The 22,894-nt window shown below is 38.1% G+C and overlaps 1 protein-coding gene across 5 annotated transcripts in view; it reads left to right on the forward strand.

Moving 5' to 3' along the window:
• Positions 1-22,894, forward strand: part of HIVEP1 (HIVEP zinc finger 1) — a 149,122-nt gene that overhangs the window by 38,627 nt on the left and 87,601 nt on the right. The gene's annotated exons all lie outside the window — the stretch shown is intronic.

A 22,894-nucleotide genomic window follows, 5' to 3' on the forward strand; every position in this document is an offset into this window, starting at 1 on the left:
TTGGGGTTCCTTAGCATTCTTTTATTCTGAACGGTGCTCTTCTTGCTTTTTAAAAGCCTGAGTATGCCTCAAGTCGGTTTGCATAGTTCAGGGATGCAGAGACCCTCTGAGTATAAAGGTGAATTCTGGGCTTGACATCTGCGGTTCCTAGTTCAGCAGTTAGGATACACCTGGAATCTCCTGTATAGGAAACATGGACCTTTTTTTTCCCCCCATAGATGTTTCAGGCTTTCTGTTCAACTGATACTCTCATGTAGAGTCACAAATTCTAGGTACCCTGGGGCCCAGTAGTGCGAGCAGGTGTGGGTGCAGAGCAGATGACTGGCTACAGGAAGGCATCTCAACGCTGTTCCTGAAAACAGCATGTCAGAGGGGCCCAAGAATCCAAATTTTTCCACATCTTTAGATAAGGAAATGAAAATTTGCTTGAATAAAGAATTAGTGTAATTTTTTTAACTTTGTCACCCAGACATTTAATGATCATTTTAGTATTTGAGAGAGAGATGTCTTGTATTTTTAATACCCTCCCTACAGACATCTCTTGGTCTACCAAACGAAAATATCCACCATCCTTCCCAAAATTCTTAACTTTTTTTTTTTTTTTTTTTGTAATCAAGATGATACTTGTGATTCATGAGGTATTTCAAAACATGCATGGTGAATCTATTGTTATGGGGACCTGGATACACTGTTTGAAAATTCACTATAAAAGTCCAAAATAGAAGGTTTATTTTTCAAAAGAACTTTCCAGTTGAGTTGAACAGCTCTAGAAGTTAAAAATGGATTTTTCTTTTTTAAAATATTATTTAAATAAAAATATCCTCACTCTTTGTGAAACTGGCACACGCTTGTTTTGTGACGCTTTCTACCCAGATACTGACTTGCCTTTGAGCAAAACGGTGAAGCTGTTCTTTCAGCTTGGGAACATTTTGGTATTATTTTTCTCACCACTAGTCTGCTCAATTCAAACCAAAAACAAACCTCAAAGTGTTTATGTGATATCTGTGGAACACACTGGCTGCTTACTGCATTTTAATAAGAATGTCAGTATAAGAAAATATTAAAATAGCTATTTTGGATTCTGGATTCTGGCATATAGTCAACTCCTGGGTATCCACAGGGGAAGAGCAGAGGTGTGTGTGGGGGTAAGGAGGGTGAATTTCCCAAAGCATTTATAACCAAAACACTTATTCTGGGATTTAGATTATTAGATAATAGGAGCGCCCTTGAAAGAGGTGTTAAAAATGTAGAAATCTTTTGGTATCTATAAATTCAGGCTTAATGATATTTATTATGTATTTCAAACGAGAGGTGATCTTGGCACACAGCCCTCATCATGAGCAGCTGCCTAGCTAGAGGTTTTCTCTGGGCCTGCCCTTCTCTCTCTCACTCTCTTTCTTGCTCTTTAGGATTTGCTTGACGGGGTCATCACCTTGGGGAGGAGGAGCAGAGTGGTATTTGACCTACTCAGGTAGCTTGTGGGGTGTGACTAGCTAGGTTTCTGTGTTTGGCGGAGGAGGTGGGGTTTGCACGACCATTGTGACAGTTGCTATGCTTGAGTAGATCGCTTCTCTTTAAATGACTCTAGAACATTACAGATTTCACTAGTGCTTTTTGATGTATGAACTTTATCTACTTTTCCATCCACAAATCAGCACAATTAGCCAAAACAGGTATTTTCCTCTTTGCTCACTCAGGTAATAAAAACCACCTCTGTGTAGGAAAAAAAAAGAAAAAGAAAAAGATGAAAGTATGATTTACAGATGATTTGAGGTTATTTAAAAACAAATGGAATCTGTGGATTTCTAGCTAATAAGTATATACTCTTCTGGCAAGTTTGAGTGGTTTTGTTAAATAACCTTCCTTTTTCTCACATGCCTTATTTGAGATCTCAAACCATACTACAAAGCTATAAGAATCAGAACAGTGTAATATCAGCATGAAAGCAGACACATAGATGAATGGAATGGAATAGAGAGCCCAGAAATAAACCCACACATAAAAGGCCAATCATTATGGTGAAGGAGGCAACAATGTGCAATGGGGAAAGGACAGTCTTCTCAATAAATGGTGCTGTGGCACCTGGGCAGACATAGGCAAAAGGATGAAGCTGGATTCCCTTGCTATCGTAGACTATATGCAGAGGTCAACCCAAAACGGATTAAGGACTCAAACATAAGACCTGGGACGCCTGGGTGGCTCAGTGTTTAGGCATCTGACTTTGGCTCAGGTTGTGCTCCTGGGGTCCTGGGATTGAGTCCTGCATCGGGCTCCTCTCAGGGAGCCTGCTTCTCCTTTTGCCTGTGTCTCTGCCTCTCTCTGTGTCTCTCATGAATAAATAAGTAAAATCTAAAAACAAACAAACCCAAAAAACAAAAATTAAATGTAAGACCTGAAACCATAAAATACCTAGAAGAAAGCAGGCAGTAAGTTTCTTGACATTGGTCTTGGCAATGGATTTTTGGATTCGATACAAAAACAAAGGCAACAAAAGCAAAATGAACCAGAGGGACTACATCAAACTAAAAATCTGCACAGCAGAAGAAACCATCAACACAACGAGTAGGCAGCTTACAGAATGGAAAAATATATTTGTGAATTATATAGCTGATACGGGGTTAATGTCCAAAGTATATAAAGAACTCATACAATTGAATAGCCAAAAACCAAACTATCCGTTTGTAAAATGGGCAGAGAATCTGAGCACTTTCCCAAAGAGGACATACAGATAGCTGACAGCTGCATGACAAGGTGTTGAACATCAGTATTATCTACGAAATGCAAATCAAAACCACAGTGAGATATCATCTCAAACCTGTTAGAATGGCTGTTATCAAAAAGACGAGACAAACAAGCGTTGGTAAGGATGTGGGGGAAAAGGGAACCCTTATGCACTGTTGGTGGGAACGTAAATTGGTGCGGCCACACTGGAAAGTAATACGGAGGTTCCTCAAAAAGATGAAAAGCAGAACCATCATATATACTCCAGCCATTCCAGTTCTGGGTATTTATCCAAAGAATGTATAACTTGAAAAGATCTATGCCCGTCCATGTTCACTGCAGCTTTGTTAATAGCAGCCAAGACATGGAAACAACCCCCATGTCCATCGATGGATGAATGGATAAAAAAGATGTGGTATATAAATACAGTGGAATATTATGCAGGCAGAAAAACGGAATGAAACCTTGCCATTTGCAACAACATGGATAGATTTTGAGAGTAATATGCTAAGAGAAATAGATCAAATACCGTATGATCTCACTTGTATGCGGAATTTTAAAAGAACCACAAAACAGTGAATCCATAGATACAGAGAACAGATTGGTGGTTGCCAGAGGTGGAGGTAGAGGTGGTTAAGAGATACCAACTTTTTTGTTATAAATAAGTCCTGGGTTGTAATGTTCATCAAGGCCATTATAGTTAACAGTACTGTATTGTATATATGAACGTTGCTAACAGAGTAGGTCTTAAAACTTCTCATCACAAGGAAAAAATTAACTGTGGTGATGGATGTTACCATAGTATTATTATGTTGACGATTTGACAATACATAGATATATCAAATCATTATGTTGTAATGTTATATGTCTAGTATATCTCAGTTAAAAAAACTTAGGTATCTAAGAAAAATTATGGTTTATTCTTCCCTTTTTGTCTTTATGTGTGTATATACATATATATTACATAATTTATAGGTAAAATACAAAAATGTAGGCATATGTATGTATGTGTACATCGATCTGTGCTTTATATTTCCAAAGGAAAGGAATCTCACCTGGTTATACTTTACAAATGAATATACAGACTGTAATTGGGTTTTTCCCCCCTGTGAGGAGGGGACATTATGAGGGAGGGATGGTACATCAGTAGGTATTTCTAAAATTGTTTCAATAGAGGGATTAAAGTTTTTGTTTTTGTTATTTTTTTCCCTTCATAACTCTTATGCACTGTGCTTTTTTTTTTTTTTTTCCCTTTACTTTTGGCTAGCTTCTTTTTCCATAATTACACTTGCCCATAATTGTGCTTGAACAGTCTTGGGAGAGAAACTCTGTGGCTTTCTGAAAAACTGTTCTTTTATATAAACTTGCTCAGATGAGTTATAGGAGGAACTATCCTCTCTGGTTTCAAAATGAGTTTAAGTACCGTGTGGGGGACTTTCCAAATGAGTAAAGCATGCCATGGTGTGTGGTTAGCCAATACAAATCTAAGGGACGGCGACAGCTGTTGCTAACTTGTGAAACATACCTTTGGGTTGAAAGTGGTATTTGGAAACTCTAACTTCCATTGGTACGTGACTACAGATGCATCAAGAACTGTCTTCCTAGGGTAACAAAACGGTGGTATATCCATTCAGATGATAAACATATCTATTCACTCTCTTTGTGTTATGTTTTACTCAGCAAAGGCACAAGCTAAAATCCTGAACTGTATCTTATTACCAGAAGCACCCAAAGTGGGCAAATACATATTTTAAGGGCTTCCTGGAGAGGGCTTTGTGCAACATGTCATAATACTTGAGGATGTTTATGTTAACACATTTTAATTTTATTAAATGCTATTTAAAAAAAAAAAACTCATGTTCTAAATGTACCGCCCATAGTACATAAAACAGTTGTGTTTAACCCTTATGTGTACAAAGTTATTTAGGCAGTTTTAGAAATGTGTATTTGTGAAGAGGGGAGAGAGAGTGAGCATCTGTTGAATACCTCCTCTGTGTTCTGTTACATCAGAGATCTCTTTCAGGAATTAAGGCCATCTTGGAAGGCAGATGATTTTTTTTTTCTTTTTTTTTTTTTTTTTTTAATGATGAAGCTGAAGTGTGACAGTTAGAACGTGTGCTACTATCACACAGCTAGCTAGTGACAGAACCAGGACTTGAACCTCAGTTTGTCTGAAAACAAAACCCTCGCTATTCCCAGAGGACCATGTTGTCTCAGTTCACTTTCTCTTCTCATCCTAATATGAAACCAGAGGATCTCATTTCACCAAATTAAAACTAGATAACTCCTTAGAAGCTAGAAATTTTAGTTCATGTAGCCCTGGTCCCTGTGATCTAAAACCATATGCCAAAATGCTTGGCAAACGGTACCTTTTGAAGACTTTTAACAAACATTCAGACGGTGAGTTCTTGGAGTGGTGAAGATTCTCATTGGCATAGGTTTTAAAGTAGTTTATTTTCACTACCAGAAAAGCTGTACAGTTCTTGTAACTGGACTATGTGCCTATTATAATTTTGCAGCATAATTTCCCCCTAGATCTGGAGACTTTCTGTGCAGCTGCTTTAATTTACATCCCTCTTTTGGGGGGAGAATCTGAAAGGATATATGTCCCTACTATAAATGGTGTTTCAGAATACAGATTGGGAGACGAGATATAAAATTTTTATAAATATTCCCTAATTGCTCTTTTATATGTTGATAGGTTCTGAGGCTGTCTAGCCAAATTTTGCTTGTTGCTTTTTAAACATTAAACTGTCCTGTCAGTTTATGGTTTGTTTAAAAGAAGACTGGGGTTTTTCTCCTGGTCAAGTTAGAAGATCAAGGGTAAAAATAAGAGAAACAGCATAGAAATAAACTTTCTATGACTATAGAAATATGAGTACAAAAATAGACTCTGACTAATAAACAATGTTAAAAACTATGGAAAAAAAGACTATTACTGTAAGGCAAACATTTTTAATTATAATTAACCCAAATGTTGGGATATAACAGAAAAACCAAAATAGATACCTGCAAGTCTTAGGGACAAGAGACCAATGGAAATATTCTAAGGTCCTGAGGAGAGAGTGTGGGCAGTTCTCAGACTCTGCGGCCCTAAGGGCAGAATTGATGCCCTGTCTTGACAGAAACCAAAGTGGTGGTAGTGGTGGGGAACGTGTATGGAGGTTATGTACTGATTCAACCAGGATATGTTTGGAGAGAAAAGAAAACACCAGTTTTCCTTTTGCAGCCTTGTCAAGCCCCAAGCAAAACAAGAGAAGACAGAAAAACACAGGAATAAACACACAGGCTGTGTTGTACGGTGGCTTCCACTTCTCTTCCAGAATAAACACTATCATGATGAACATCTTGGTGCATAGTGATTGTTCCATATTTAAGAGTTTTTGTTGCTTTGTTTCAGTGAAGAATCTCACAAGTAGGATAACAAGGGGAGCGTACATTTTCATCATTCTCCATGTGGAGATAGGACCTACAATTTGTTAGTATCGGAAAAAGTTGGTTGTCTTTCTTTTCTGTGTTTGGAGTAGAGCCCACTGTACTTGAACGCCACTAGCTCTCATGGCTCATGGTTCTCAGCAATGTACAGAAAGCATCTATTCTATACTCAGTTACTTTAGTCCAGCAATTGTGATGGCAATTTGAGGGACTTGGAGTATTATATTTGGGGTCTAATATTTATTTAACTTATTTGACCAATGAGTGTGTAAATAATTGGATGAATACCAATGGTTATGCTGTGGAAGAAATTAAACTATCAGGAATAGAATACAGCCTGTCTTCTCTCCCCATCCTTAGATGTATTTACTAAAAAAATAAAAATAAAAAAAAATTATTTGTTAGTATGTTTTTTGGAGAAAATTTCAAAGATCTGCATACTCAAAAATTATAGTCACTCATAATTAATTGTACCATCCAGTAATATAGTGTGGATTTTGTGGTGCGCCCCCCCCCCTTTGATCGTATTGACCACTAGTGTTTTGCAATGTCATTAAAATTCCTTATAGATATTGGTTTCAAATGACTCCATGATATTTTGCCTCATATTAATTTGTTATACTTAACATTCTCTTGCTGAGGGATGATTAATTTGTTTCCATTTTATTTAATGGTTATCATGGAACCCTTTTTTCCACTTTTATAACTAACATGCCTGATTTGATGGCGTAACCTATTACTTGATCAAAAATGGCTTGCTTCTTGTTCATTAAAAAGCCTGAGCATTTGGGAGCTTGGGTGGCTCAGTTGGTTAATTGTCTGACTCTTGATTTTGCCTCGTGGTCCTGAGATGAAGCCCTGCATTGAGCTCCTTGCTCCCTGGGGAGTCTGCTTGAAATATATTATCTCTCTCTCTCTCTCTCTCTCTCTCTCTCCCTCCCTCCCTCCCTCCCCCCCCACCCCACCAATCTCCCCACTTGCACATGCTCTCTCCTGCTGTCTCTCAAATTAAAAAAAAAAAAAAGCCTGAGCATTTGAGAATATAATTCAAGATTGAGTTACTTTTGTGTTTATGCTGCAATAATTTTAAGAAATATGTCTTTGCATTTTAAATCCCTCTTTTAGAAAATTGTCTTTGTTAGCTTCAGTTTGATCTACTTTTGTTCACACTTCCATGAAATATAAGTTGAGCAAATATGTGCTAGGTATTCAGATTACAGTGCAAGCCAAGATGGACAGAGTTCCTGTTCTTACAGAGCTTACTGCTTGGTTGAAAAGTATTATATTAAATAATTATCTAATAACTATATTAAATAATTACCTATGTGAAGTAATTAAATGATTATAGAATTATACTTGTAATAACTGTTATAAACCAAAAGTTACAAGTGTAGCACTAGAACATATACTTAAGGAATCTAAACTTGTAGGAAAAGACAATTCTTCAGTTAAGAGCATTCTCATTAATTTTACTCTCTTTTGTGCCTTCTATTTAAAATAGAAAGCCTCTATGTTTTATCTGAGGAGCTGTCACAAACCAGAGGATACAATTCAGACCCTTTATTTATATAGTGTTTTGTTCTCACCAAATATCCAGTCTGGAGGAAAAGAAATAGTAATCCTTTTGGTTGAGTATTTGACTTCTGATCTGGAATTTTTTTTCTGAGCTAGCAAATTTCAAGGTATAAGTTGAATTCTTTTAGCCAGCACTGTGGTTTTGAAGCATGAGATTTCATCACCATGATTAAGAAGCATTGGCCTGCTCACAAAGCAAGTTAAGCACAAAATAAGCAAAATGATGTAAACATGTGCCTAAGACCAGGGTCCTATGAGGCCAGTGGTGTTTATGAAATTAGTGCAGGGAGACATGAGAGGATATTGTACACCATTTAGGGGAATTGTGCCTTGTGGAATCTTTATGGAAAAGGTGAGTTAATATTTGGTTCGTATATATTTGTTCACCAATTTAGTTAGCAGAAGTCCCATTGTATGAGAAAGGCTGTAGGCAGTTGATCTGGGGTCCAGGTTAGATTCAGCCTTGATCTGATGCCAAAGTTGGAAAGAAAATCTGAGATACAAGGTGATGAGTTAATAAAGAAAAGTGAAGAATATAGAGCTGAAAATCAAGTTAAATGCCCTAGGATTTATTTGGAGGTAAGGTGGGATCTACAAAGTGCTAGTAGGGTAACTGTGCAGGGTGAGAAGAGGAAGGAAGTACCTTGAATTTACTTATGTTGTATGGAGCCTTAGACTGAAGAGAATGTCGTACTCTTAAAAGTAAGAAGGTTAATATAAATACCCAATGTCCTACACTTAAATTCACAGCTGTTTGCATCTTGTCGCATTTGCCATCTCTCTCTCTCTCTCCTCTCTTGCTCTTCTCTCTGTGTACTATTTTTCGTTTTATTTGTGATAAATTTGAAAGTACTTTAAACTGTTGATTTTTATAAGTTGACTTTGTGTATGGCCACTTGACTGAATTCTTTCTTACTCTTACCAATTCATTTGATTTTCTTGGATTTTTCTAATTAGAGTATATAAGCCGCAAATAAATGATTCTGTTTCTACTTTTATAATTTTCATACCTCTTAAATTTTTTCTTCTTATTTTATCAAATTGTCCAGAACCTCTAGTGAATATTAAATAGTATCACTGCTAAAATTCTGACTTTAATGGGAATGTTTCCTTTAGTCCACGGTTGAATATGATGATTGCAGTTAGCTTCTGGTGAATATTCTTTACATAGTTTTAGAGATTATCTTCTAATCATAACTTTGAGTATTTTTGTAGGAATGGGCATGAAAATTTTATCATTAGAAATTGGCTTCTATAGTTCACATTTTTCCTTAATATGTAGTGAATTTAGTAATGGATTTTTCTGATGTCAAGCCTGTCATTATATTCCTGAGATAAATCCTATTTGGTGATGATCTTTTATTCATTTAATATATTTTGGTGCTGACATATAAATTATATATATACTATTATATACCTATTAACTACATATATATGTGTGTGTGTATATATATATGTGTGTGTGTGTGTGTGTATAGTTTTTTTTTTAAGATTCTTTTCATTTATTTTAAAGAAAGTAGGGTGAAGGGGCAGAGGGAGAGAGAGTCTTCAGCAGACTCCACACTGGGCATGAGCCTGATGCCGGGCTTGATCTCGTGACTCTGAGATCAGGACCTGAAGTAGAAATCAAGAAAAAGTTGGACCCTTAACTGATTGCACCGCCCAGGTGCTCTGATGCTACTATATTTTAAGTGGATCAATGAATGTGGATGCGATTGTCACTATGAATTACAGATCCACATAGAAGTATTTCTTTTATATATTTTTATCATTGATCTGCTTCTGACATCTACAAATAGTTAAGGCATAGCTCCTAATACAGGGAAGACTACAGAATTTTTGGTTAAAAATTGGTCCTCAGACTTGAAGTCATTGGGAATGACTCAAGTCTCGATAGTTGAAAAACAAATTTCAATACTCCTCCTCTCCCTCATTCTGTTAGTTTTGCACAGGAATCTGTTATCTACAAAAGGATCTTGATGTTAATCTGTACACCCTCCAGTGTCACACATTAAAGGAGCTTCCAGAGGTGGTCTCAGTTCTCCTATTTTCTGTTATCTAAGACTCAAAAAACTAGTGATTGCATTATATTCTTATGAAATAGCTCATTGTACCGTTTTACTACCAATCACATATCTCCTGACATTAGTGCTGTAGGACATTTTAGTTAATATTGTTTTCTTGTGTGCTCAGGGTTGGTTAAGATGCTCCTTTCTTGCATATTTAAAATTACAACTTTTTTTTTTCTAAATAAATTAGAATGGTGAATATAACCCTTATTCTTTGTAGGCTGGGAAGGGGGAGGCTGATATTTCTTCAGAATCCTTACTAAGAAAAAAGAGTTTAATAAGAATTAATTATCACTATTCAGGTAATTGTAGGATGAGCAGGATATTAGGTTTAGACTTGAGAAATCCCTGAAGCCAGCACATTGAATTGTCTCCTCGTGGGCAGGAAGGAATCTAGATAATCAGAATTATTCTGATAACTATTATGTCTGTTTTTTAAAAAAATGCCTCAGTCTTTGGGAGGGCTAAATGTATTCCTCCCCCCTTTTTATAGAATCCATAAGGCTGTAAATGTGGATTCCAGAAAGAAGATCATTTTTAAAGCCAAGTGCTGCTGTAACGTAAGGCTCTTGGATCAGGGAACATTTGCCAGTGTCAGTATTGCCAGTGATTTAGATAATGACCGTTTGGTTCAGAAAGTAAGAAAGAGAGCCTTGACTTTTCTATAAAAATATGAACTTACAAAAGAAACCATGCATATCGAGTACTGAGTAATCCTAATGGACCAGTGTCTGTCTGTCTGTCTCTCTCTCTCTCTCTCTCTCCTCTCTCTCTCTCTCTCTCGTCTTTCTCTGAGGAAGCCAAAAATAGGACGGTTAATATCTTAAAGGATTCTTGTCTCAAATACTGGGATGCCCAGATACAGAGGGGACTTGCTGAGATGCTGGCTTGGTAAATGAAAACCCAGCAAATCAGAGTCCTCTCCGGGGCCTCAGTCATGTTATGTAAGTGGTCACACAGATGGATTTTTAACTCTGATTTTCCTAAGTTCTTTCCCATCCATTTGAACGGTGGTGGAAGGTGCTCTGAAATGCAAAATAACGAGGAATGCACCGCTGTTACTTTAAGAAGGAAATTAAGTGGGGAGGGAAAAGGAGGATGTTGTGACTGCTGACATTTGTGGCCTCTTTTCATTTGCGTAAGAGGTGGACCGGCTTCTCTGTAGCTGCGGTTGCCATGGAGAGGTAGTGGGGGAGGACTCCCAGGACCAGCCCGAGACAGCGGCCGCTTCTCAGAGCTGCTCCCGAACGTGACGTGGAGGGGCAGGGAGCGCAGGTGTGCCTCGGTGGCACAGCGCGTGGGGCTGGTGACCTGTCATGGCTGGTAACGTGACTGTGCACAGACCCCTGGGGGTGACAGACATGTTGGTGGACGGGCCTGTGGATTCTCTATGTGAACTGAAGGGATTGTAATGTTGTATGGATGCCCACGCTTCCTACCATTTCTTACACGCGAGGTTGGCTTGGAAGAGTTTAAGCATAGTTAACCCCGACGGACACCCTCGTTATAATGAGAAACTCAACTTTGGTTGGCATGTTTGCATAGAGATAAATGACATAAGCATTTATGTTTATATTTATTCATATATAAATATAAACAAATCAAATAATTTTAATTTGATTAAAATTTAATCAATTTAATTAATAATTTAATTTGATTAATTATTTTAATTATAATATAATCAAATATATTTATGTATATATTTATTCATAAACATGAATAAATTCCGATGGGAATAATACACTCAGAAAAATCTAATATGGTAGATCAAATCGCAACCAGAGATGAATGTGTTACTAACCTGGAGTCCTTAATTTACAGACGAGAGAGAGAGAGAGAGAGAGAGAGAGAGAGAGAGAGCAGTGTAGCTAGCTGGGTAACACAGGAAAAAGGAAAACAATAAAAGTTGTAAGGATTCTTCTGCATTAACAGGTAGAAGAAAACCAGTTGTGTGTTTGTGTAGCTGATTATGCTTGATCTTAACAGATGCATCTTGTCATCACTGTATTTTGCAGGGTGTGTGTGTGGGGGGGGGTGTAGTTTCAGATCAAATAGAGCATTGTGTTAATGAGTCTGTAGTGTGATCATTTTAGGACTTTTTTTGCTTTCTTCACGTAGCTGGTAAATTGAATCTGGTGATATAGTAGTCTTTTGTTTTCTCGTGGGTAAAATTGTGGATAATGCCTTTGTTTAAAGATAAAATGCGATTGGTAATTTTAACTGGAACTACTGTTTAAAATATTTTTGGGTAAATTTATGTTTCTCTTGAGGAAATCATATCATGTCTTAAATTTACCAAGTTTTAAAAAAAACTTGACCTTTCAGTTTTCTAATGAAATCTGAATGAGAACTGAATATTAATACTGTTTTTATAGTAGTTGAGTCAGAAATGGCTTAGGTGAAGAATACGTTGTAAGGTTGTAACTGTTGTTGGCTGCTTAATGCATAGTACAACTTATTTTAAGAATGACAACTAATTGCTTGTTTAGTCTGTGAAAGAAATGCCAAACCAAGTGGTTTTTTTTTTTAATAAGATAGCATTATTAAAATTTATACACAGTATCATACAGAGTGGTACACAGTGCTTCTGAAAAGATTTGTAATGTAATACACAGATTTATTACAGAATTTACTTAGAAAGTGTTAACTTCAAGTTAGGGTACTTCAAACATTGTTCCAAAAATATTTATTGGAAATTATATGTATAAAAAAACTATTCCTTAAATGATAACATTATTTGGCTTACTAATAATTTCTCTTTCTTTTGTATTGGAAATATTGTATAATAAGATTGAATTTCCTAACTTTTTAAATATAATATTTATAGACAAAAGTTGATGAGTTATTAGGTACAGATATTGATGAATTGGACATTTTCATTGCTTTTCTTAGTTGTTAAATTAATTCCAAGGTACACTGATTCAACAAGGAAACCAGAACTAGTTTTCTTGATCACTCATGCAAGTCAAAGGGCTATGAAGTGTAAAATATTTGCATATTTGTTAGGTAATTATAAGTAATTTTTTTCAAAGATGCATTTATTATTTTAGATAGAGATAAAATAATGGGGAGGGAGGGGCAGAGGAAAAGGGAGAGAAAGAATCTCAGCAGACTCCTTGCTGAGCACAGCACCCACTACAGGGCTCGATCTTATGACCCTGAGATCATGACATGAGCCAAAACCAAGAGTCAGATGCTCAACGGACTGAGCCACCCAGGCGCCTCAATAATTAATAAGTAATTTTTAATGAGTATCAACTATAAGCTGAGTATTCTTTTAAACATTTCCCCTTGTTGCCTTTTCTCAGTCTTATGCAACTTTGTGAGGTGGGTGCTGTTTTCTTACCCATTTTATAGATTAGGAAACAGAGATTTGGAGGATCGAGTCACTTGTCCAATATCATAGAGATAAGAAGGAGGGCGGGATTTGAATCCATGAAAGTCTACAACCACCACACTTTATTGTTTCTTTCATGTGAAAACTATAACTGGAGGTTGCAAGAAAGTTTTGTGTTCAGTTGTCCTGGGATGTCCAGCCTTCCATGTCTTAGCCGAGTGACATAGCAGAAGTTAGGACTGCTCATGCCTCAATTTTTTGGTGGGTTCTTAATGATGGAATATATGTGAATACTTTAATCTTAGTGCTAATGGGAAGGCTGTTCCCCCCACCGCCCCCCACCATGGCAGTAGTTACTGGCTAACATGCACTCTTATTCATAATGCTAAAATATAAGATAGTGATCAAAATTATATTTTATTGTTCTGTTTAGAAGGAATAGAATAGAGGAGTAAAAGATATGATTAAAATAATACTGAACCGTTTTGCAGAGATCCTTTCAAATACGCGTCCAAGTTTACACAGCAGGGTTTCTTGACCTTGACAGTAAGGATGTTTGGGGCTAGATCATTCTTCATTGAGGGAGCTGTCCTGTGTGTCAGTAGGACGTTTAGCAGTATCTCTGGCCTCCATCCTCTAGATGCCAGCCACAGCCCCTCCCCTTCAATTGTGACTACCAAAAACGTCTCCAGACATTGTCTGATGCCTTCTGGGGACAAAATCATTCCTGGCTAAAGACCACTATTAGAGATATATAGGGATTAATCAAGTAAATAAACATAATATGATTACAGAGTGTGTTGAGGACTTTGATGGAATAGACCAAGACACTCTAAACAAGAATAATGTGAGGGAGCACACTGGCAGTTGTGGTGGGTGTGGCTGCATGTGGAGTGTGGGTTGGCCAAGGGAAGGGCATGAAAAGACATGGAGGCCAACTCAGAGGCTGTGGCAGGGATGTCAGTGAGAAGTGAGGGCCTGGGGATGCCTGGGTGGCTCAGTGGTTGAGTATCTGCCTTTGGCTCAGGGCATGACCCTGGGGTCCTGGGATCGAGTCCCACATCAGGCTCCCTCTGTGGAGCCTGCTTCTCTCTCTGTCTGTGTCTCTTCCCCCCGCCCCTTCTCTCTCTCTCCCTCATGAATAAATAAATAAAATCTTAAAAGAAAAAAAAAATGAGGGCCTGGACCAGCCATTGGGGATGGACAGTTGGGAGAGCTTTCTGGAGGGAGAGTCAGAAGACTTGGGGTTTGCTAGAGTATTACAGTGCTGACAGCAAAGAGTAAAGAACAAAGAGGGTATGAGAGGTGGATGCTGGGGAGTCTGCAAGACTAACTTGCCAGCTGAGCGAACCTTCTGTGTGTCAGCTTGGCTGCGTGTGGGATTCACGTGTGTTTCTTAGCAAAGTTAGAAGTGACTGAATGTCCCAGACCTTTGTGAATATTGGAAACCGTGAGTCTTATGTCTGTGACTGCCAAGTAAGTGCATATTTAAAACATGAAGGGTCAGATGTGATCTTGAGAGACGGGAGACTTCCCCATTTTGGCCAGTGGTGTGCCTCGGTGCACACTACTGCTTCTTCTTGGGTCCCTGCCCCTGCCTGTCCCCCACCCTGGTTTCTTTCCTTGGCTCCTGAGCTTTCTCTTCCAGTGCTTCCACATGTGAAATGATTACCTTTTTGGACACCACATGAATATCTTGCTTTTGAGTCACAGTTTTGAAATTTGCAGATTCCTTAAAGCAGCGCATCTCTGTAGTGGGCACAGCGTACGCCATACATTTAACAAATGCTAAGGACACAACATCCCAGACCCTGTCTGCGGCACAGCATCCAGGAAAACCCAGTGGAACTTCTCTCTTCATGCAGCAGATCACCTCAAAAGGCTGCTTTCTGAGGCTCTTTTAGTCAGTAAGATCACACGAGCATAACCTAATGATCTTTTGTTAATAATTGTAGGGGAAACCACTCAGAGTTGCAATTACACTGTTGCTAGTATTACAGGATTGTGATGCCAGTTACTAGCCCCCTGCCCTCCCCACACAGCTAAACTGTGATGTTGGACTTGTGTGTAGCTAAGTGTGTCTGTCAGTGATTTCCACGGTAATAGAGTAAAAATTCCTTTTTGCGTCAGAACTGAGGCCTTGCAGTTCATTGGCCTGGCCAAAGGGGGAAGACAAAAGGAGAGGAGAGATGCCACCTTTCCTGACAGCTTTGTGGAGTCTTGATTTCTTGGTTTGCCCCCTACCTCCTCCACAGGCCCCACTCCTGATCAGCTATTGGTTGCTTTATTTTCCTCTGGGAGAAGGACTTTTTCAACTCCATTTTCCATCCTGAGTCGTCTTCCCTGTGGGTCTTCATCTCTCTTCATTCACTCTGACAGATATGAGTTCAGCCACGTTGGAACACACGCCGTGTTTCTAGAGTTGTGTGTGTGCCGCAGGGATTGGTTTTCTTCTCTTTAGGTAGCTTCAAAATCGCAGAGATGGAAAAGAGGCTTCCACGTAACAGAGAAATTAAGGAATAAATGAGACCACCAGTAATAAATGGGCAAATGGGATACAGTTGAATACCACTGAAGAGACACTTCATTACAGATGGTAGTACAGAGCAAATAAAGTTCTTGGGATGTATAGGAAGGGAAGAAGCTGTCTTTGCTGGATTTATTGGAAGATTCTGAAAGTTGAGTGAAGCGTGGTCATGCAACATTGGTGAGGTCTGGGAGACAGAGTGACTGTGGGAGACCCTTGCCATGGAGTTGATGACTTGAGTGATACAAGGATGAAAGAAGCGAACCAACACACACGAACTTGATGTTGGAGGAGCTACGGTAGTTAGTGCTGGTGCACGCTAGAGTAGGGGCCCGGGGAGGGGCTGCAAGAGCATGCGTCTTACAGTGCAAACATGAGAGAGGATGAGGAGGCACTGCCAGAGCAGACAGGATGCCATTTTGCTGTGCGTGGATACACAGGGAAGAGCCACAGCCATCTAGTTGTAGAGAAGCTTTATGGTCGTGTGGAGGTAGAGGGGTAGGGAGGGCACATTCTGGAGGCAGTGTGCTGGGATTCCCATCTGGCACGTCTCCTCATCAGCCCTATGTGGACCTATGTGGACCTCAGTTCACTATGTGGACCTCAGTTCACTCTTCTATAAAGTGGAGGCACTGCTGTGCGTGGATACACAGGGAAGAGCCACAGCCATCTAGTTGTAGAGAAGCTTTATGGTTGTGTGGAGGTAGAGGGGTAGGGAGGGCACATTCTGGAGGCAGTGTGCTGGGATTCCCATCTGGCACGTCTCCTCATCAGCCTTCTGTGGACCTCAGTTCACTCTTCTATAAAGTGGAGGTCACAAGGGCAGTTCCTTCCTCCCGGGTAGGTTTTCTGTGAGAGTTGAATGGGTGAGTTTTCATAAAGTCCTTAGAACAGTGTCGGGCACCTAGCAAACATATTTTCGCTATTTTGATAGCTTTTTCCTCAGTAGGGTCTGAAGGAGGATGAGCACTTCCAGGCAGGTGTAAGGGAAGCATTGGGAGGCACATCTCCTGAGGAATACGTGTGAATTTGAAGCAGTGATGGGAGAAGGGCGAGCTGTGTAGTGTGGGCATCCCTAAAAGGCAGTGTTGCCCATTCAAGAGGAGGGTTTTTGTTTTTGCTTTTGTTTTTGTTTTAAGATTTTATTTATTTATTCCCAAGAGACACAGAAACAAAGGCAGAGATATAGGCAGAGGGAAAGGCAGGCTCCATGCAGGGAGCCCGATGGGGGACTCGATCCTGGGACCCCGGATCACGACCTGAGCTGAAGGGTCAACCACTGAGCCACCAAGGTGCCCCCTCAAGAGGAGGGTTTTCAAGAGCAGAGATTCTAATGATGTGTTGGAATAGATAACTTAGGATGTCTCCATTAGCTTTAAGAAACATGTTATATGTTAATTCTGTTTTGCTAGTTTATTTAACATATGGTTTAGGGAATTTAAAAACGAATTAATCTTACTAGCTATCCACAGTAATTACATCATGGTGATCTCTCAGGTGCTACAATATTATAACTGAAAAGCACTATCAATTTTCTTACGTTTAGTTATATTTTAGTGTGTTTTCACCATGATTTGCCAAACTGGGTCTGTATAATGCAGGAGCCTCTAAAGCAAATGACAATAGTTGATAAATGACTAAAAAGCTATTTTTGGCTTGACTAGATTAGATCCATACATATGAAGTTATAAGTCTAATTACTGTTATTTTTGGCCAGAGTCCTTGCAAGTGTGGGAGTTAGCCAAGTACTTCCTTTGTGAAAAAATGACATTTGTTCATTGTTTAAATTGTGATGATTGATTAAAGCCTGTGAGTTGTGTGAGTATGTGTATGTGAGAGTGATTGCATTATAAAGTTTGGATTGGCATTTTTATACCTTGTAAAATTTCTCATAAATACTGATTCAGAATCACTTCCATGTATGAAGGGCCAGTGCTATCATTATCTTATATGAGATGTTATTACTCAATAACAGTGAAGACTAACAGGGAACATAGGCATGTATACATGTAATGGTGTGTGAGTATATTTCAAATAAGGTAATGTGCATAACAACATACATGATACAAACATACACATCATCCATTATACATGTCTACATACACAAATATGCAAAATTGTATGAACAGTTACTTGACCATTCAGGCTCATAGCCTCAAACAATCATTTGAGTTTGTTTTCCTAAAATATAATTTATAATGCAACCAGTGGATTCGTTTGAGGTATTTTGTAAGCGTTACTCATTTCAAAATCAGTTTAGGGAATATCTCCCTTAGTGTGTTGGCCACTAATAAAAAGCTAACTCTTAAGTTCATGGTTGGCCATTCACTCTGTGGATCCCACAAACAACCACCATACGTTTCTTTACTTCTTTACCACTTTGTACTTGTAATGACCTAAATCACTCAGAAGCTAATACATTTCACATTAAAAATTATGGCATACGATATTAGTAACTGGAAATAATTGTTTGTGTATATTTTCATCTCTCTCTCTGAAACTCTGAAAAGTTTGGGAGCTTTTGCCATGCAACTTCTTGAGTGGAAAGCTACTTGACCAGACTAGAGCATTTATTCACTTTATAGCACAGAAAAGTTAATAAGGATTGTTTAAAAGATGTGTAGCTAATCCAAAAATTGGAAATTTCATAAGGTTACTTTTCTTGTGGTTATCAGATTCTTCCCCGCTTGTGTGTAGATTTACACAGTAGAGAATGGTTAGGATTTGTGGCATTTGTTCAATGCCAGTGTCCAGATGATTGGACAGTTGACCCGCCGTTTATGCAGCACTATGCTTCGGACTCAGAGCTGATAAGCACCTGTCTGGTCTCTGACCTCATGGGCTACTGGTTGAGTAAGGAAGTAATTCTTGAAGCAAGCCATTACTCACAGTAAAATGAGCTGACTGCTGTCGTAGGGACAGTGTGGGGTGTTAGGTATTGTAGGAGTACGTATCAGTGGTCCCCAGCTTGATCTTCATAAATGACAAAATATTGTGAGGGTATTTTAGTTTATTTGACTCTGATTCCCCCCCCTTAAAGATGATATCTGTAGTTGATGACTAAAATTGTTAGACTTTGTCTGTTTTCACCTTATTTCTCTCCCCTCTACCACCTACTTATAATTTTTCATATCCTTTTACCTTCTGATTCTTGCTGGTGAGGGAATTACCCTTTGGCAAGGATGCAAATTGGACTATTTTGAGGTGAAAAACAGACATTATCTGACCTCTGAATATTTTGACTAATATGTTGAGTTGAATAAGTTAAAGGGAAGTATAAAGAACAGTGTGTTGTAATAATTACAGCAGTATTACTCCCATTCAGTACATGTTAATATATCCTCAGTTTGGAAGGAGGAAACTGGCATCCATGACTTTGAAAACATGGAATAATCATTTAAGCGAGAATACAGAAACAAAATCTGAGAGCATACGTGTATATTTAATAGGTGAACAGATGTAATACACATAATATATGAATTTTTTAAGTATGTAAGTAAGTACTTATATACTCTTAGAGAATTGAGGCATTCAAGTTTTGTTTTTGATTTGGCTACTCACATGTACATACATCTATCTTTATACATGCATATTATATGTAAATGATCAGATCTTCAATCTGAATAATGCATATACTTAGTTTTTTTTTAAAGATCAACTAGTACAGAAGCAATGTACAATAAAAAATTGTCTTTTCTCCCTTCTCCTGTCCCTGTTCTTTATCCTCATTCTAAGAGGCACTCACACTAATTTCTTTGTTACTTTTCAGAAATGTTTATGCAGACATGACAACATCATTTTTTAAAAACTGAATTATACAATCTATGCTGGTCTGAACCTCTGATGTTTTTAAAAAAATTAGGATTCTCATTCTTTAAAAAGTCATTGCCCAAATCCCTGGAGTTATAAACTAAAATTGAAAGCAAAAGCCATACTAGTAGGAAAGCACCTACTAGTGAGTTGACTACTGATAAAATTTGACTGCACCAAGCCTCCTGCAGGATTTTGGGTTGCCATTTATTCCCAACCATTCATTTGGTCAATGTCTTTGTCAGTTTATTGCTGATATGTTAATTTTCTCACTCATAATGTTATTTACAGAATATGTATTTGAAGAAGTATGAGAGCAAAGTACTTTCAGTTTTCTCTAGTGACTAAACATGCTACAACACAAACTGGAATCCTTTAAAATAAACATGAGGTCTAGATTCTTAATTCCAAATCTGTGTGTCCAGGCTTGACCAGTCAATAGAATTCTATTTATTCTATTTGTGGGATTCAAATTTGGAACTCATGTTCCAAACTCATTATCATGTCTACGTCTAGATTCTTAATTCCAAATCTGTGTGTCCAGGCTTGACCAGTCAATAGAATTCTATTTATTCTATTTGTGGGATTCAAATTTGGAACTCATGTTCCAAACTCATTATCATGTCTACAAATGGACTTCCCATCCCTAATAAACCATTTTTGGTTCTTTATTCATTTGTTCATTTGGTAATTGATCGGTAGATTCCTAAATGCTAGTAGAGCGCTTGCTCTGTCATATATGTACATTGCCAGGTGTGAATAGATATGTGGATAGATGTGGGGGAAAGTAGGTCATTTGCCTCTATGATGTGTGGTGTGGCTCTATCTGTCACCTACTCAGCAAACCTGAACCTTCTGTGTCATTTGAGACTCTCTGATTACTTTCCTGATATGTTAGCCTTTCACCACGTTCTCTTCTCACCCTGCATGTTTACTTTCTGCCACACCACACCTACTCATTGTACCCCACATGCCGTGTACTCATTCCTACTTTCTTCACGTTCTTCCCTCCCAGAAGCTTTTTTCATTTTCCCTAGCATTTACTTGAGCTCACACTCTGCCAGTAGTTAATAGAATGAAATAATTGATTTATTTAAAAAGAGAGGATGCTCTCAGTTTTTCAAAAGATTGCCAAAGCTGATAGTCTGCTTGCTGTGTGAAATGTGTACCAGAAAATAGGTTGGGAACAAACCATCTAATAATCTATTTCAGTTTTGTGGTTTTTAAAAAATAATCATGTCAATCTAGCATTTTAAGACTTGGTGTAAGACAAAATAACTTTAAAGGTATTAAGATTCAGATTTGTATGAGTTCATTACTTCGTGATGACCTTGGGCTTGGGGCATTTGAGATGAGTTAATGTTTTTAATCACATATTTTACTTCTGTGTATGTTATAAACCCTATAATATATTGTTTTTATTTTTTGCTATAATGGTTAGTTTTTCTTAAAGAATTGAAAAAAAGAGAAATACAGTCTTTTTATTTGTACTGTCTCTCTTCCTTCCTCCATATTCTGCAGTTGCACTAGGACATACATATGTGTCCTTCTCTTTGTGTTCATCCACCTTGGGGTTCACTGAGCTTCTTAGATCCATAGATTGATGTTTTAGTCAAATTTGGGAACAATTCATCTATTATTTCTTCAGCTATTATTTCTTCCCCATTTTCTCTCCTCTCTTTTGGGGACATTAGTTACATATATGTTAGATTACTTGATATTGTTCCACTGGGCAATGAGACTATGTTATTTTTCAGTTTTTTCCCTCTCTGCTTCAGTTTGGATAATTCCTTTTGACTTGTCTTCAAGTTCACTAATTTTTTCTGCTGTAGTGTTTGATCTGTTCTTAGTACCATCCAGTGAAATTTTTTTTCAGATATTGCAATTTTCTTGGTATTATTTCCACTGTTTTTAGAGTTCTTATATATGTTCTGAAATTCTCCTACAATTGATTCTTTACAAGATTCATCTCTTTTTTTCTGTAATTTTTTTTTTGTCATGCGTTAATAGTTTAAATTTCTTTTTTTTTTTTTTTTGTTTTTTTTTAATAGTTTAAATTTCTTATCTGCTAATTATGTCTTTGTCATCTGTAGATCTAATTCTTTTTCCTGGCTTCTCTGTCTGTAGCAATTTCATGATTCATCTTCCTCCTAATGTTCTGTTATATACAGAACAGTGTGGTTGATATGTTATTAGAAGTCTGGATTCTGTCATTTTCATCTGACGACTGTTGAGTTTTGTACTAGCAGATGGTTAAATTACTATCAGATCTTCCAAAACTTGTGGAGGCTTTTTGGAGTGGGTCTCTTTGACTTGCCCCAAGTCCAAGATGTGATGTTAATACTAAGGCATGGCCTTCTGAGATTTCCTTGGAAATACAAGGTATTTGCCTGGATCCTCGAATGTGACAGGACTTGAATTCCAAATTCAGTGTCCCCTGTATTCATACTGCCAGTTGCTGCTGTTACTTTGCTCCGTCTTTCAGCCTGCCCTTGGGTTTCTTTCCCTTAGGTTCCTTAAGGTCCATACAAGCAGTTTAAGAGTCAACCAAGGATTTGAGGGGCTTGTTCACAGATTCCAGGCTCTTCTCTTTGAGGCTCCCTCTGGGATTTCCCCCACCCTCGATGACCAGCTGTTGTAGCAGTTCCACAATCTACCTCTGTGCCCTTTGCTCCACCTCTGCTCTTCAGGGACTGGTGATTGCCCCTCAGGAAAGGGCCATTGAAATGTGTATCTTAACATTGTTTGCTTCTTACCCTTCCAAGGTCAAATCCTATCCAGTTTCTATCTGCTTCCTGGTCACTCTCCAGTACCTTCCTTTTTTTTTTTTTTGGCTATTTAATACTTCATACATACTTTTATTGTATTGACAGGGGGAGTTAGTCTCCTTTAAGCCACTCTGGCATTACCAGACGCCAGAAATCCTAAATGAGTAGATAATAAATTCTTGCTCTCAATGGAAGAGTTTTACAATATTAGTAAGATGATTACTTAAGGAATTAAGAGACTCTGGGAAGCCTCCCAAGTTGGCATGGTGGAGGAATAAGTCCTCGGATCCTTTTGGTTCATAAGTTTGGTGTCTCAGGTTGACTGGCAGCTGGTGGAAAATTTCACCGGGCCTTACTCTCCCTACACGCTATTGTAAGCAAAAATTAGGTGGGTTATGTGTTGGGCATGTACTATGAGAATTTTGCTTTGTTTCCTTTCTTCCTTTTGCTATTGAGAGGGTATCACTTTTTACTATATATCATCAATACTAATACATTAATACATTTTACTTGATTAATATATTTTCATCTCCACAAGAGCCTGGCCTCCAAAGGGTAGACACTGTATCTAGATCAAAGCTTTGCACAGGGTTAGATCTAAGAAAGAAATGAAATGTACTGTGCTAAACACAATGCCTGATGTACTGAGAAC

The sequence above is a fragment of the Canis lupus genome, chromosome 35 (genome assembly GCF_003254725.2).
Source record: "Canis lupus dingo isolate Sandy chromosome 35, ASM325472v2, whole genome shotgun sequence".
Lineage (NCBI taxonomy): Eukaryota > Metazoa > Chordata > Mammalia > Carnivora > Canidae > Canis > Canis lupus.